The sequence below is a fragment of the Pistacia vera genome, unplaced genomic scaffold (genome assembly GCF_008641045.1).
Source record: "Pistacia vera cultivar Batoury unplaced genomic scaffold, PisVer_v2 Contig114, whole genome shotgun sequence".
NCBI lineage: Eukaryota > Viridiplantae > Streptophyta > Magnoliopsida > Sapindales > Anacardiaceae > Pistacia > Pistacia vera.
The window spans coordinates 111,808-129,619 of NW_022195182.1; the positions used below are offsets into that span (position 1 = coordinate 111,808).

Here is a 17,812-nt window from a genome sequence, read left to right on the forward strand (position 1 = left end):
TAAAGGGCGTAAAAAGCATTAGGAAGGTTGTTAAGGGAGAGGGACCACAAAGTACAGGTGTCATTAGCGTGGATTCTGTTTTGGAGAATACAAATTGTGTGAGTAAGGGTAATTGTGGAAAAAAGGAATTAGTATATATTCAGGGAGAGATGTAGTAGGAAAACACTTTTGATTTTGGGTTGATAAAACAGTGGAGGTTCCTGGCTCCTCGAAACGCCAGGGTTTTAGGATATTTCCAATTCTCATCTGTTCTATTTTCATCCCGTTCTTCTGTTTAATACAAGCAGTGCAGGAATTGCATTTGTGTCTTGAGTTGTGATTGAATGTGTGTGTTGGTTGATTTGTGTGAGAATTATTGCTGGTTGGGTGTTGTTTGATTTAATCTGCAGGTGGTTGTATCAGTATGCTGTTGTTTTTAATTTTATCAATCCCCTATATTCATTCGCTAATCTTGGACGTGTTTTTAGATGAACGATTCCTTTGAGCAAGTGAAGGGCAGGGCAAACAAATTGAAGGTTAGTTCTCTAACCAGTATCGTTACAAAAGATACTGTTATTCATGGTGTTTGGTCCTATAGGTGTGGCAAGCATATTAGTCAACTATGAATGAAACCGAACTATTGGCCAAATATAATGTTTCTTTGCGAGAGATCAGGTTGCCCAATAGAAATATTGTTCAACACCATGGCTCCGTTTGGTTCAAGATTGGAATACTACTCTTGTGTATTCCCAAAAAGTTAAACAGTAGAATACCCAAATCTCTCATTTTGGGAATACTATTTTCAATTATATTAATTTTTTTTAAACCCTCTAAATTTGTTAATTTAATTAATACCCTAAATATTTTTTTTTAAAATTACAAAAACCCAACAATCCACATTTACAAGATTCCGGCCACCACTACCGGAAAATGGCCGGAATCTGGTAGGATGGCGCACTACCGGCTGAATCTGGCCGGTAGTGCGCCGATCTAGCCTTTTCCGGCCAGATCCACCGTGGATCTGGCCGGAAAAGGCCAGATCTAAGGCCAAAGATCTGGCCGTGTGCTGACAGCCAGATCTTTGCCGTAACACTCGGTCACGACGGCCAACAAACGGTCGTCGTTGACCATCAATGACGACCATTTGTTGGCCGTCGTTGAGAGCAAATACGGCCAAATCTGGCCGTTGACGGCCAGATCTGACTGTAGATCTGGCCTTTTGCTGGCCAGATCCACCGTGGATCTGGCCGGAGAAGGCCATAGCGACGCATGACCGGCAATATCGGGGACAACGGCGGTGCATCGCGCGCCTATAGCAGGGCAACTCACGGGCTAGAACCCGACGCTTCCGTGTGGTCGCCGGTTGGGGGTGTTTGAGAGTGGGTTAGGGGTATTTTTGTTAATTTTTAATGTTTTATTATAGGGGGTATTTTGTAAAAAAACAAACATAAAGGGTATTTTATTAATTTATAAATTCTACATCGTAATACCCGCCCAATTCAACTTTTTTTTAACTTTTTTCAAAAAACTTTTCCCGAAACCCCCAAATTTTGAACCAAACGAAGCCCATATCTTTTGGATAGTAGTTGAGTGGTGTGTGGTGGCTCTCAATTTTCTATTTCATATCCTCGTATGTAGAAACTAATTATTGGCTTCTTATTTTAAATATTGGTAACTATAGCCAGAGATGTTGGCAATGGATATAAAGACCTAGGAAGAGGAACACGCAGATCTTCTATCAGATAAGGCTGGAGAATCTGAGTTTTGGGAATGCCTAAAGGACCAAATTGAGCAAGTTAAGGTAAATACAGTTGTTAGCTTTTTCTTTATCATACAGAAGCTAAAGTATTTTAGGATTTACTTGATCAAAACCTGAAATAGCCTTTAGTTTTTGACCAAAGCAAGGTTTAAAAAGAAAAGGTCCTCAGTTGGTGGCTAAAATGAAACTCTTAATACAGTGGGGTTTTGTTGCTCATCGTTGTCAAACTCAATTACAGTTGGGAAAGTTTTTGCCTTCATTTGCTAAAAGTCATTCCGAATTCTAGTAAACATGTGATTACTTTTTCTATATCAAAATATCATATTCTAATTGATGCTTCTGCTTGTTATAGGGACTTTCCTATGTGCTGAAATGTTGATTGTGGAGAGGAATACAAGGTGGAAGTGAATATTTAATTTTAGAAAAGTATGATAGCAATGAAACTTAGACAACTCAAAAGGCTGAAGAAACACATTTGTAGTTGACAGGTAATCGAATGCGAGACAAACTAGGAATTGATCCTTAGAACTTATAATGCAAAGGGATTATATGATAAATGACTTTAGTTGTTAGCTCAGATCTAGTTCAATTGTTTTGAGTAGTATATTTGTAGAAACAGTACTGCTTCATCTATTGTTGTTAATATTGAAAGAATACTTCATGATGATGCTTTTAATATGATGAAATGGTAAGTTTTGCCATACCATCTGCAAATAAAACTATACCTCGTGTATCATATGGTTGGTCTGGCATTTTACAATTATGACATCTTTTGCTTATATTTTCGAAATGTTATTTCAGATTGTTTTTAAGACTTTAATAAGGAAATTATGCCATGTACACAAATTTACATTCCATATTATTCTATATTTAGTATTTTATTGTACTTGTACAATTGAAATATCTCACAAGTTGAGATGTATATTCTTGTATGTATGGTACTTATATCCTTGCGTTTGCATTAACAATGAGAATATAAACACTTAAAAGGAAAATATAGTAAAGATCATAATCACTTGATCTCATGAACCTTTAGAGCTGCAGAGATATCGTGGGCTTCATAACTTCCCTTCACATGGCAATGTTCGGGCTGTCTTATGGAGCTGAATCTTCTCTTTTAGAGCTCTCTTCACCATGAAGAAGTTTCCCACTGCTATAGTCCACGGTGCCTCTTACAATTACAGTCTTTTGGAGGCCAGCCAGCAGGTTTTCATAGTCTGTGTCTCCTCTATCTCACACAAACACTACTGTTTTCGAAAGATCAATTCCCTACCTGATTGATAGATAGTTGCACGGAATATGGTAGCAACACAAACGTACCAAAGATTTCAATTTTCACTTTACTACAACTGATTGATCTTGATCTTATTTGATGATTCTGTACAATATTATGATATGCAGTGAAAAGAGGTTGAACCTTAGAGCCTATTTTCTTGATGCAAATAGTGGTACCATGTTTAACCTTGATGCTGCATGTGTGTAGACAAGGTTGCATCGGAATCCTCTCATCTGCAGCCTTTGGTGAAGGTCATCTACTCTTCGAGTCTGCCATTTGTATGTTAAATTCATCCTTAGTTTTGTTACCAAAAAATGCATCTGTCAAGGTATTACCTGCAATTTATATCAGTATTTTTGAACATTGTCATAAAAATCTTACATTGGCTCCTGGTTTTTTGTTGTAAGACTAGCATCTAGAACTGCACGCATCCACGTGCTCTACAATGTCATCAACCTCAGCTCCATGTTCTGTCCTCGCAAGCCTAATCACCATTGATCTCACATTCTCACCAGGCCATTTGTATTCTGCATGGGCTTCGTGGTCCAACTCAGTCACCGTATCTCTCCATAGGTAATATAGTTCACTTCCACTGTTGCATATTATTGCATCAAAATCTTCTTACTGGGCAGCTTTTGATTGCTTCCTGTCTCTCGAAAACTCGAACCGGTTACCCATATGAAGCCTACTTTGGTCAAGCCTATACTCAATCCTGTTGCTTTCATCACATTCTGGATTGTTTTTTGTAACTTCTCTGTGATATTGTCGTTGCTGTCTTAGCAATCGGTAGCTATTACAAATAGCATCAGCCTTCTACCAGGAGTGTGAGTGACACTGGCACTACCATTTAAGGAAGCCTTCTGGGTGATGGCTTCAATGAGTTTTTCTGTCGTGTTGTTGCATCAAGCTCCCCATTAAGCTTGAAGTCTCCTTCTATGGAGAACTTTAAAGAAAGATCTTCCACATCCGGAACTTTCATGATCTCAAGACGTGTGGTGGGGTGACGGTTCCTGCACTGTTCTACATGTGAGAGGTAGTTACGACGGTGTTCTGTCCATGAAAAGTGGTAGGAGACCATTGTTAAGCACCTGGTAAAACAGAGTCCTCTGTTACTATCAGTCTAAGTCATAAGGTAATACTATCATTAATTCATTAGGTGGCCATAATTTCCTATCAAAGCTATTTCTGTTATAATTTCATAGTTTGGAGTGTTATACAATGAGGTATTTTTTAATTCTGCATAATTTTAGTCTAGGCATGCATTTCTTCTACCACAACTTTTCATGAAGGATAAAAAATTTGGAACCTTCACAATGTCCCCAGGTCCCTGTTCTTTGTGGCAACAATAGGAGGACCATAGGTAGTTGCCTGCAAGATACAAGTGGAATATATCAAGATTTTTTTTTTTGATATATTTAGGCTTAAATGTTTATAATGCTTCAGAATTTTTTCTAGTCTATCAAGTGCTCCTTTTATAAGATTCAGAGTGTTACTAAGAATTGAAGGATTCAGTCAATACAACATTTTAGAATAGAACACAGAGATACCTCGATGAGTGTGAGACTGAACGGTTCCACAGGAGCTGGATTGATGAAAACTCCTTTCAAGAGACAAAGCCGCCATAGAAGTACTATTAGCAAATTTGTCGTTGCAAGGAAAAGGAAAGAGTTAAAGTATGTCAACTTCTAGACATTAATCTAAGCTGATATGTTCTGAAAATATAGAGTTGCATAGATTGATCAGGCAATACAAGCATAACGAGCCTAAAGTACGTCGTTGATGAGAGTGTTTTCTAATATATTTGATCATCATTTCTGAAGTACCAAAGGTAGATCAAGTGTCCTTTTAGAACTATTTTGATGCAATGACTAGTAGAATTCTAACCAACCAGGCAACACGGATTCCGTGTTTTTGTAGAGCATTGGATAAAATGATTAACAATTTACCTTTGTTTTCGCAGCCAAACAATAACTTTCAAGAACTTCAGATTGCTTATGATGCTTCGGATAGGCCACCTGACCGTACAAGTCATACTTGTCGATGAGCTTTAGAACAGTGGTAAGAACAACTGAACTGCTATTAGACATATCTTCAATGTCATCTCTGTTTCCCAGTATTAGTGTTTGCAATATTAATCCCTCAGTAAATTAGCTTGAAGTTTACCAATTCTATCAAAGCCTTATTTAACAATAAGTCATTGAAGTGAAACACAATTTTTACCATGTTGGCTAGCTCTTCCCAAAACCCCAAACCCCAAACCCAAACCCTAAAACCTAAACCTTAAACCCTAAATCCTAAACCCCAAACCCCAAATCCTAACCCCCTAAGCCCTAAGCCCTAAGCCCTAAGCCCTAAACCCCTAACCCTTAAACCCTAAACCTTAAACCCCTAACCCCTAAACTCTAAACCCTAAACCTTAAAACCCTAAAACCCTAAAACCTAACCTTTAAACCCTAAACCTTAAACCCTAAAACCCTAAACCCAAAACCCTAAAACCCAAAACCCTTCAAATCCTAAACCCTAAACCCTGAACTTTTTTTTGGAAAAGGTAAGTATTTTTATAAAAGAGACAAAAAATGTACAAATATGAGGAGCATACCCCAAGAGGATGACTGATAATTCTCAGTCAAAAAAACACATGGGAAAACCCATAAAGCCACAACGACATAAAAAGAGCACGCAGGCTCCCCACAAAACAAAACAAGAAGATGCCATAAATCACAAAGCCACAAACCGGCATGAAAAAGCACGTAGGCTCACCACGAACAAACCAAGAAAATTCCATGAATCACAAAGCCACACATCGGCACAAAAGAGCACGCAGGCTCCTTACAAAGCTAATCAGGAAGATGCCATATCACACGAAGCTGATTCAAGATCTCGTATTTAGGTACTAAACCCAAAATCTTGGCCCGAACTAGATCACAAATAGCTAAGACAGTATCTCTACGAGAGCTACAATGCTGATGAAACACGCGATTATTCCGTTCAAACCATAGAAAATAAACTGTGGTTGAAAGGACCAACTGGCAAAGAAGGTGGTTGAAGTCACCTTTTCGTCGAAGATGCAAGCTAGCCCACTGGAGTAGAGGGAGCCAAGAGACAGTAGGCCATGTAGAGAGCGTCTTGGTAGTGACTACCTACCAAACATAACTTGAGAAGTCACAGTTGAAAAACAAATGGTCATGAGTCTCTATAGCTGAACTGCACAAAACACACAGGGATGACGTAATGACACCATGAGAATTGAGCTGATCCATGGTGTGAAGCCGACCAAGAGATGCGAGCCAGAGAATGAAAGAGTTGCATGGAATATGCCTTGGAAACCACAACAGACGATGAATCGAGTTCACATCCTGTTTGTCTCGTAACACATTCCAGGCTGAATCAATAGAGAAACGTCCAGACGGGTGGCCCTTCCACATAAGATGGTCAGGATGACTCGCTCAAGGCTGCACTGTAATGGAGTCCCAAATATGCTGAAGGTCTGCACTGCCCGAAGGAAAATCCCATAAACCATCCCGAATTATGTTTGAAAACCGAGCATCCCATGGCAAACCAGTGGAAGTCAAAGTTCTAAAAGGGAGCAAGTCACACAGAGGTCCTTGCGGTAGCCAGTGATCCCGCCATAACATGGTGTCCTTACGATCACCAATACAAGTCACAATAAGACCCCGACACCAAACCTTGCTAAGTAAAATCTTCCTTCAAGCCCATAAAGCCCCAGAAGTAACTCGAATATGCCAAAAGGACTAACCACGGAGGAGAATCAAATGGGCCCAAGAAAACCATACAGAAGATCTATCATTAAGTAGTCTCCAAACGTGTTTAAGAATAGTTGCTCTATTCCAATCTTGGATGCTCTTAATCCCCAGACCACCCTCTTTCAATGGATAGCAAACAGAAGACCATGCAACCTTGACACCAGAAGGGGACAAAGAAGTACCTTTCCAAAGAAACGAGGCCAAAATACTCTCAATCCGTCTAACTGTAGCTATCGGTAAAAGAAATATGGATGACTAATATACCTGTATGGAGAAAAGCATTGACTTGCCTGCATAGGTCAAAGATGCCAACGTCCATAGCCTAATCCGAGACAGAATTCGCTCTAACAGAGGCCTACAATCAGAATCTCGAAGACAGGTAGAGATCAGAGGAACCCCTAGATATCTGACCGGTAACTGGCCCAACTGGAAACCCATGATAGACTATAATCCAATTTGCTCCTCATCTGTAACTCCGAAAAGAAACAACTGGCTCTTCTCTACATTAGTCACCAACCCAAAAACCTTGGCAAAATAATCCAAGGCCGATTTGATCAAGCTAACAGAGGAAGCATCTGCTCAACAAAACACTATTAAATCATCCGCAAAACACAAATAAGTAATACATGCCTGCCTACATCTCCAATGATAATGAAAACCAGGGCTGTGAGAGGTTTCCCGAAAGATACCAGCTAACCCCTCTATAGCCAACACAAATAGGTAAGGAGAAAAAGGGTCCCCCTGTCGAATACCCTGGGAGGACCTAAAAAAACCGTGAAGCTCTCCGTTCAGGGCAACAGAGAAATACGATGTAGAGATACTTGTCATGATCCACCTCATCAAACGCTCAGGAAAACCTATAGTACGCAGTCCCAAAAGGATGAAATCCCAACTCACTGTATCAAAAGCTTTCCAAATATCAACTTTAAGGGCACATCGAGGTGAAGTACCCTCAAGATGATAATTCCGCAAAAGCTCCTGAATCAGTAGAATATTATCAGAAATCCTTCGACCAGGGACAAAAGCCGATTGGGAACTCCCAATAACATCTGGAAGCACTACTTTAAACCTATTCACTATCACCTTAGAAATGCACTTGTAAAGTACATTACAACAAGATATTGGTCTAAAGCCCGTCATACGACTCGGGCTCTCCACCTTAGGAACCAAAGCAATCCTGGTGGCATTAACACATCTTGGCATTTCATTAGTAGCAAAAAAATATCTCACTACATCTCTAAAATCTGTACTAATAATATCCCATGCCCGCTTAAAAAACAAAGAAGTGTATCCATTCGGACCCGAGGCTTTATCATCCGGGATAGAGAATAAAGCAATCCTAATCTCATCATCAGTGATAGGAGCAGTCAAGGGAGAAATCATATCAGGAGAAATGCGCCTAGAAAAATACCTAGAAGCCTCTGCGATCTAAGGTTGAGTAGGGGCAACAAGAAGATCCTGAAAAAAAACCCACCGCCAAACGCCCTAAACCTGACTGTCAGTAATATGGGTACCATTCCCATCAGTCAACCCGTGGATGCGATTCTGAACCTGCCTATGGATCAATGACTTATGAAAGAACTTAGTATTCTGATCCCCTCAGTTCAACCACTAAACACGAGACCGCTGCTTAAAAAAAGCCTCCTTATCTCAACAAAGACTAAAATACTAGTTGGCAAGGTTCCTCTCCGTAGAGATACACTCGACCTAAACCCTAAACCCTAAAACTTAAACCCTAAACCCTAAAAAAACCCTTAAAACCCTAAACCCTAAAAATCCTAAACCCAAAACCCTAAACTTTAAGGTTTTGGGTTTTGGGTTGAAGGTTCAGGGTTCAAGGTTTAGGGTTTCGAATTCAGGTTTTAGGGTTTAAAGTTTAGGGTTTAGGGTTTAGGGTTTAGGTTCAGGGTTTAAGGTTCAGGGTTTCAGGTTCAAGGTTCAAGGTTTCGAGTTCAGGATCTAGGGTTCAAGGTTTAGGGTTTCAGGTTTCGAGTTTACGATTTAGGGTTTAGGGTTTTAGGGTTCATGGTTTAGGGTTTAGGGTTCATGGTTTAGGGTTTAGGGTTTGGGGTTTAGGGTTCAGGGTTTAGGGGTTACGAGTTTGGGGTTATGGGTTTGGAGTTTAGGGTTTAGGGTTTAGGGTTCAGGGTTGAGAGTTTCGGGTTCAAGGTTCAGGGTTTCGGGTTTAAGGTTCAGGGTTCAGGGTTCAAGGTTTTAGGGTTTAGGGTTTACAAAGCAGAGAATTAACTAACAAAAATATCCCCCCAAAAAAGATTTTCTAGTCATTCCCAACAGCATAACTCAAATAGGAGAAAAACAAAGAACTACAGCTTTCTAAGGACCTCGACATGTATTAGTCGTCCCTACAAAATGCATAATCATGTCTGTTGAGGACCATTTACTGAAAATGTAGGCTTTTAGAGAACAATGTTTATTTAAACACTTCCAAGTTTGGGCCTCGCCTAAGAACTTTGTAACTGTACAACAAAATGCAGGTGTGCATTATAGAGAAGGAAGGCTCATATGATTTCTATGCTCAAAATCTTATATATATGATACCGAGTTGTGACGTACATGAGAAGGAGAAATAAGGGAAGATCCTGTCTTGTTTACAGAATTTTATCACAAAGAGCTAACTCAAAATTGCAAGATGTTCTAATGATGAGTGGTGGTCTATTTAAACTGATAACTCTGATCTGAACTGTAGTCATTGATGCATAAAATTTATTAATCAGAAACAATATTATTCTTTTCATCTTATTTAACTTTTCCTGGAGGGAAATGCGACATTGATAACAATAACTTCATGGACAATAAGGTAAATAATTTCTATTGATATCATTTGATATACGGTTTTGCAATTTTTAATTAATATTTGGGATAACAGAGCAGTGAAGCTAGGGAGACCTTGATGGCCAATTTGGTTTTTGCTAAAGACAAACTTGACGAAATTGCACAGAAGACATTAAAACTTGTTCAGGAGAACAAAAAGTTTACTTAAGCAAGCTTTTTTTTTTTTTTTTTTTTTTGGTGAAAACCTCGAGATGTCCCCACACCCAAAGGTATGAGACTAATTCCCAATTGGGGCTTGGGTAACTTAATCTTGTAGTTTATATGTGTACAAAGAGTTTATTGCTTCAATTTAATTTCAATTCACTAAATTTTTTTCTCCAGTCTTGGCTAATGCCGAAAGTTACATTTTTTACTTCCATTCATTGTTTGTAAAGTATATCATCAAGTGAAAAGTTGTTTTCTTATTTGTTTGACTTTAGATCAGAGTATGAATTCCAAGTGTAGCATGTAAAACATTGATGTTCATTGAGTAAATTCAATTTAAAATTTGTGTCACTTGATTATCTTGGATTGAATCTATTTATAAGTTTAGGTACCTAAAACTAATTGTCTTGAGAGTGGATGAAAGTGCTTCTTGAATTAATGTTTTGACTGTTTTTGCATTTCGGTTTACCTTCCTTATTGGGAAAATTTCTTTTGAAGCTTAAATGTTTTTTGCTTTTCCCAGTGGTGTAAGACTTACATGTGACTGTGTCAATACATCTGGTTCCTAGTCAAGTGGATCTAATTCTTCATAGGAAACTACTTGTATGCTGTTGTTTTTAATTTTATCAATCCCTTATATTCATTCGCTAATTTTGGACGTGTTTTTAGATGAACGATTCCTTTGAGCAAGTGAAGTGCAGGGCAAACAAATTGAAGATTAGTTCTCTAACCAGTATCATGTAAATGTTTTCATGTGATTGGCCTTAGGCTTGTGCACAGATTATCACTATAGAATGAAATCAACTATTGGCCAAATATAATGTTTTTTTGCGGAGAGATCAGGTTGCCCAATAGAAATATTGTTCAACATCCATATCTTTTGGATAGTAGTTGAGTGGCGAGTGGTGGCTCTTAGTTTTCTATTTCATATACTCGTATGTAGAAACTAATTATTGGCTTTTATTTTAAATATTGGTAACTATAGCCAAAGATGTTGGCAATGGATATAAAGATCTTGGAAGAGGAACACGTAGATCTTTTATCAGATAAGGTTGGAGAATCTGAGTTTTGGGAATGCCTAAAGGACCAAATTGAGCAAGTCAAGGTAAATACAGTTGGTAGCTTTTTCTTTACCATATAGAAACTGAAGTATTTTAGGATTTACTTGATCAAAACCTGAAATGGCCTTTGGTTTTTGACCAAAACAAGGTTTAAAAAGAAAAGGTCCTCAGTTGGTGGCTAAAATGAAACCCTTAATATAATGGGGTTTTGTTGCTCATGGTTGTCAAACTCAATTACGGTTGGGAAAGTTTTTGCCTTCCATTTGCTAAAAGTAATTCCGAATTCTAGTAAACGTGTGATTACTTTTTCTATATCAAACTATCATATTCTAATTGATGCTTCTGCTTGCTATAGGGACTTTCCTATGTGCTGAAATGTGATTGCGGAGAGGAATACAAGTTGGAAGTGAATCTTTAATTTTAGAAAAGTATGATAGCAATGAAACTTAGACAACTCAAAAGGCTGAAGAAACAAATTCGTAGTTGACAGGTAATCAAATGCGAAACAAAACTAGGAATTGATCCTTAGAACTTACAATGCGAAGGGATTATATGATAAATGACTTTAGTTGTTAGCTCGGATCTAGTTCAATAGTTTTGAGTAGCATTTTACAATTATGACATCTTTTGCTTATAGAGTATTTACGAAATGTTATTTCAGATTATTTTTAAGATGTTAATAAGGAAATTATGCCATGTATACAAATTTACATTCCACATTATTCTATATTTAGTATTTTGTTGTACTTGTACAATTGAAATATCTCACAAGTTGAGATGTATATTCTTGTATGTATAGTACTTATATCCGTGTTTTTGCATTAATGATGAGAATATAAACACTTAAAGGAAAATATAGTAAAGATCATAATCACTTGATCTCAAGAACCTTCAGAGCTGCAAAGATATCGTGGGCTTCATAACTTCCCTCCACATGGCAATGTTTGGGCTGTCTTGTGGAACTGAATCTTCTGTTTTAGAACTCTCTTCACCATGAAGAAGTTTCTCACTGCTACAGTCCACAGTGCCTCTTACAATTATAGTCTTTTGGAGGCCAGCCAGCAGGTTTTCATAGTCTGTGTCTCCTCTATCTCACACAAACACTACTGTTTTTGAAAGATCAATTCCCCACCTGATTGATAGATACCTGCACAGAACATGGTAGCAACACAAACGTACTGGAGATTTCAATTTTCACTTTACTAGAACTGATTGATCTGGTCTTATTTGATGATTCTGTACAATATTATGATATGCAGTGAAAAGAAGTCAAACCTTAGAGCTTGTTTTCTTGATGCAAATAGTGGTACCATGTTTAACCTTGATGTTGCATGTGTGTAGACAAGGTTGCATCGGAATCCTCTCATCTGCAGCCTTCGGCGAAGGTCATCTACTACTCTTCGAGTCTGCCATTTGTATGTCAAGTTCGTCCTTGGTTTTGTTACCAAAAAATGCAACTGTCAAGGTATTACCTACAATTTATATCAGTATTTTTGAACATTGTCAAAAAAATCTTACATTGGCTCCTATTTTTTTGTTGCAAGACTAGCATCTGGAATCGCACGCATCCACGTTCTCTGCAATGTCATCAACCTGAGCTCCATGTTCTGTCCTTGCAAGCCTAATCACCATTGATCTCTCATTCTCACCAGGCCATTTGTATTCTACATGGGCTTCGTAGTCCAAATCAGCCATCGTATCTCTCCACAGGTAATATAGTTCACTTCCACTGTTGCATATTATTGCATCAAAATCTTCTATATTTACTGGGCAGCTTTTGATTGCTTCCTGTCTCCCGTAAACTCGAACCGGTTACCAATGTTAAGAATCGTATAATAATACAACCAATTGCTCTGATACCATGTTAAGAATCTAAATCTGCTCTGATACTATGTTGAAAATTGGAGGAGTAAAACATAAAAATTAGGAACAACAATAACAACATAAAATAGGCACACGATATTTTACGTGGTTCGGCATAACTCGCCTACATCCACAGATGAGAGGGTTTTTACTATAATAATATGAATACGATACAAGTATTTCATCACACCATCAACTTAGTACCTTTACTTAGGCAGACATCCCGTTCCTATGGTGTTTAATACCCTTTGATATTTACTTGATACACGTAGTACCCTTTCATCAAAATCCCTTGTATCCTCACATTCTCTCTTTCTTTACTGTCCTCTCTCATAACCTTGAATTGGTTCTAACTCACTTATTTATATGTAAAATAAGACATTCTTATTCTACTAGGATTTATATTCCTATTCCTAATAGAACTCTTCTAATTTAAATTATTCTCCTATTTTAACTTAAATAAAGTCCTAAACCAACACTTCTTTTCCAGTAAAACTCAAAGTAAAAGGAAAACAAATATCTTCAATTACAAATCCTAAACTAGAAATTTGCTTAAACTTAAATTCTTTTCTTCTTGTTTGCCTTTTTTCTTACTTGTCCTTCTTCTTGATTGCCTTTTCTTCATGAATTACCAAAAAGTGTTCAATTCCAACACTCCTCCTGAACCTTTTTGTAATCATCTTCTCAGCTTGTTTTCATTCTCCTACTCCTCATTCTTCTACAACTTAGCCTTCTACCTTAGTGTGGCTTTTTCTCTTCAGCCTACCATCTTTAGTGTTGGCTTCTTCTCTCTAACCCATGTTAGAGTCTTCATTTTCTTCCTCAGGTTCATCTCCAAGAACTCTTCCTGCCCAATGTGAGAATTTGGAGTTGACCACCCTGCCTACCTTCTTCTGCTTTGGGCGCCGGTGTGACACTCTCTCCCCACAATTCGATGACACCTTTGTTGTATGGTCATCCTGCGACCTCTCCTTGAGGCGCTTGGCATGGTCGGGTCGAGGATAGTTGGCTTGATAGGCCCCAAGTTTCATTCCACCTTGGTTGGAGTCTCGATGGCTTTCTCTCGTCAATCTGTCGTCGACATTCTTGCAGACCATCACCGTGAAATTTTTGCTTCATTTCCTAGCCCCTTCTCTCGTAGGTCCCTTAAGAAAATAAGCTCTGATACCATGTTAAATTAGGAGGTAAAACATAAAAATAGGAACAACAATAACAACATAAAATAGGCACACGATATTTTACGTGGTTTGGCATAACTGCCTACATCCACGGATGAGAGGGTTTTTACTATAATAATATGATACGATACAAATGTTATCACACCACAACCTAGCCTTTACTTAGGCAGACATCCTGTCTATGGTGTTTAATACCCTTTGATATTTACTCGATACACATAGTACCCTTACATCAAAATCCCTTGTATCCTCACATTTTCTCTTTCTTTACTTTCCTCTCTCATAACTTGAATTGGTTCTAACTCACTTATTTATAGGTAAAATAAGACATTCTTATTGTACTAGGATTCATATTCCTATTCCTAATAGAACTCTTCTAATTTAAATTATTCTCCTATTTTAACTTAAATAAAGTCCTAAACCAATTCTTCTTTTCTAGTAAAACTCAAAGTAAAAGGAAAACAAATATTCTTCAATTACAAATTCCTAAACTAGAAATTTGCCTAAAACTTAAATTCCCTTTCTTCTTGTTTTCCTTTTCTTCTTACTTGCCTTTTCTTCTTGATTGCCTTTTCTTAATCAGTTACCAAAAAGTGTTCATATTCCAACAACCAATATGAAGCCTACTTTGGCCAAGCCCATACTTAATCTTGCTGCTTTCATCACATTCTGGATTGTTTTTTGTAACTTCTCTGTGATATTGCCATTGTTGTCATAGCAATCGACAACTATTACAAATAGCATCTGCCTTTTACTAGGAGTGTGAGTGACACTAGCACTGCCATTTAAGGAAGCCTTCTGGGTGTTGGTTTCAATGAGTTTTTTCTGTCGTGTTGCTGCATCAAGCTCCCCATTAAGCTTGAAGTCTCCTTCTATGGAGAACTTTAAAGAAAGATCTTCCACATCCTTTAGAGTCACTCATTGGTTCTTCAGGAACTTTCATGATCTCAAGACATGTGGTGGGGTGACGGTTCCTACACTGTTCTACATGTGAGAGGTAGTTACGACAATGTTCTATCCATGAAAAGTGGTGGATATTCTTGAGTCTATTTTTTAGACAATCAGACCACATGTTTTTGTCAACACTAGCTTTAGGAGGACATCTGCTATGGCTTTCTGATCATGCGGGTCAATTAGGAGACCATTGTTAAGCACCTGGTAAAATAGAGTCCTCTGTTACTATCAGTCTGAGTCATAAGGTGATACTATCATTAATTCATTAGGTGGCCAAAGTTTCCTATCAAAGCTATTTTTGTCATAATTTCATAGTTTGGAGTGTTATACAATAGGTTTTTTTTTTTAATTCTGCATAATTTTAGTCTAGGCATGCATTTCTTCTACCACAACTTTTTATGAAGGATGAGAAATTTGGAACCTTCACAATGTCCATAGGTCCCCCGTTCTCTGTGGCAACAATAGGAAAACCATAGGCAGTTGCCTGCAAGATAAAAGTGGAATATATCAAGATTTTTTTTGATATATTTAGGCTTAAATGTTTATAATGCTTCAGAATTTTTTCTCGTCTATCAAGCGCTCCTTTTATAAGATTCAGAGTGTTACTAAGAATTGAAGGATTTAGTCAATACAACATTTTAGAATGGAACACAGAGATACCTCAATGAGTGTGAGATCGAACTGTTCCACAAGAGCTGGATTGATGAAATCTCCCTTCAAGAGACAAAGCTGTCATAGAAGTACTGTTAGCAAATTTATCGTTGCAAGGAAGAGGAAAGAGTTAAAGTATGTCAACTTCTAGACATTAATCTAAGCTAATATGTTTTGAAAATATGGAGTTGCATAGATTGATCCGGCAATACAAGCATAACGAGCCTAAAGTACACTGTTGATGAGTGTTTTCTTATATATTTGATCATCATTTCTTAAGTACCAAAGGTAGTTGTAGATGTCCTTTTGATGCAATGACTAGTAAAATTCTAACCAACAAGGCAACACAGATTCCGTGTTTTTGTAGAGCATTGGATAAAATGATGAACAATTTACCTTTGTTTTCGCAGCAAAACGATAAATTTCAAGAACTTCGGATTGCTTATGATGCTTTGGATAAGCCATCTGATCGTACAAGTAGTACTTGTTGATGATCTTTAGAACAGTGGTAAGAACAGCTGAACTGCTATTAGACATCTCTTCAATATCATCTCTGTTTCCTTGTATTAGTGTCAACAATATTAATCCCTCAGTAAATTAGCTTGAAGTTTACCAATTCTGTCAGAGCCCTATTTATATGATAAGTCATTGAAGTGAAACACAATTTTTACCATGTTGACTGGCTCTTGGAGGGGCCAGTACTCCCCAGAAGCCTTGAGCAATGTGGTGACATTTGTCTTAGGGTCAGGACGAGACAGTGCAAGTATAGTTGGCTTGTGAGGATTTATGAAAAATCTCATTATCTACAAAGGAAAATCATATTAAACAAATAGATGGTATTAAAACACATCTACGAATCGGAATCACTTCGATGCATCAAGTTTAGTAATGAAGATTCAAGTTTGAGAAGAGAGAATGATTGACCTTGGACCATATTGGAGGTAGATGCCTTCTGTTATTTATTTCAGAGGTAAGCAATGATTTGAGATTAGCATCACCTTCCAATGAATCTTGTGTTCTTACATAGCTGAAGTCCATCCCTGGTGGTATAACCTGATGCAACAAAAGTGATCAGCATGGGAATTACGAGCAAAGTGCGGATCAAGGTCATTCTCCGTACATAAAAAATTCCAGGACATTCTTATGTTAGTTAAGTTTGAGGTTAAACATACCACCATCCTTGTCTGGTGCTAGTCACCACCATTTCAATAGCATCCAGCCCCATCTCTTCAGCTTCAATCCTCTTCATTATCTTGTGTGTTGCATTTATGTCCTTAGGCAGCCTCCCTCACTCAAGCAATTGTTCGAACTTGTTCTGCCCCAATGAGTGCCCTGTCAGCACCATTGGCACGTTCAAGGTGCTAGAGATGTGAGCCACCACCTCTCCTGGATCGGTGTAGTGGCCATGGATCGCATGGGGCCATGTTGGCTTTCCTCTATTCACTTGTTCACCTAGAGCCCTTGCCATGTTAACAATGTGGTTTATTGCACCATCAACAAATTCAGGTATGTGTTGCCAAAGTGACCCTTTTGCTATATACCTGTAACACAAACATTAAAGCAATTCTTCCAAAAATATTCAAAGTAAAAGCTTGGATCAGGCCAAGATTATTACTTAGTGCGAGCACCACAGAGGATGCGGATGATATAGGCTCCGCAACTGCCACTATCGTCGACAGGGCAAGACAACGTCTCAATGGTGAGGCAATTTGCCTTGTCAAGAGATCCACACGATGATCTCCTTTAGTGTTAGCCAAGGCTCTTGCAAGTTCAACGACATAGGAAAAATGTATCCAAGAATTAGACTAGAAATGTAGTGTGACCTTGTACCAGCTCAGTCAGGTTACCGTGCCAGTACAATCTAAATGTTCAAAATTTTAAAAATATAAATAGACATTATGAAAATTAAAGAGATTAATGGTATTACGGTATTACCCAAAAATAATAAATAAAGAAAATGTAAAATTGTGAATAAATACCTGACTACCAGTATTAGAATCTCTTCTAACCTTCATATTTTCTTCTCGTACCAACCCAAGCATACTACAAACAAAAAATTAAACATAATATAAACTTCTTAATAGTAATTCTCACCATAAGAAACTCTTTGTTAATTCTCTCTATTTTAGGTTGTTGTACAACATAGAGGTAATGTTACTCTCATATGAAACTTTAGATTATGACTGGAAGGCATTCAATATAACCCAGATGAATAGTAATGTTACTCGAACATATCCCCTTCTCCCAAATTAATGTTATATAAATATTGCTCATTTCTCTTTTAAGTTCAGCACCTTAGAAACATTGAGCTTAGATGAGAAATGTGAACA

The 17,812-nt window shown here is 37.8% G+C and overlaps 1 long non-coding RNA gene and 2 pseudogenes across 2 annotated transcripts; 1 reads left to right on the forward strand and 2 right to left on the reverse strand.

The window, feature by feature from the left end:
* Positions 1 to 439: 439 nt before the first annotated feature.
* Positions 440 to 2,147, forward strand: LOC116144438. Of its 2 annotated transcripts, none has more exons than XR_004130256.1 (3): positions 440 to 515; positions 1,661 to 1,780; positions 2,091 to 2,147. It is a non-coding gene; the product is annotated as an uncharacterized LOC116144438 (long non-coding RNA). The 2 variants fall into 2 exon arrangements; XR_004130257.1 differs by lacking the exon at positions 440 to 515 and adding an exon at positions 1,546 to 1,572.
* A 662-nt stretch (positions 2,148 to 2,809) lies between these two features.
* On the reverse strand, positions 2,810 to 8,161 carry LOC116144277 (annotated as a pseudogene).
* Positions 8,162 to 11,657: 3,496 nt separating this feature from the next.
* Positions 11,658 to 17,524, reverse strand: LOC116144447 (annotated as a pseudogene).
* Between the last annotated feature and the right edge of the window lie 288 nt (positions 17,525 to 17,812).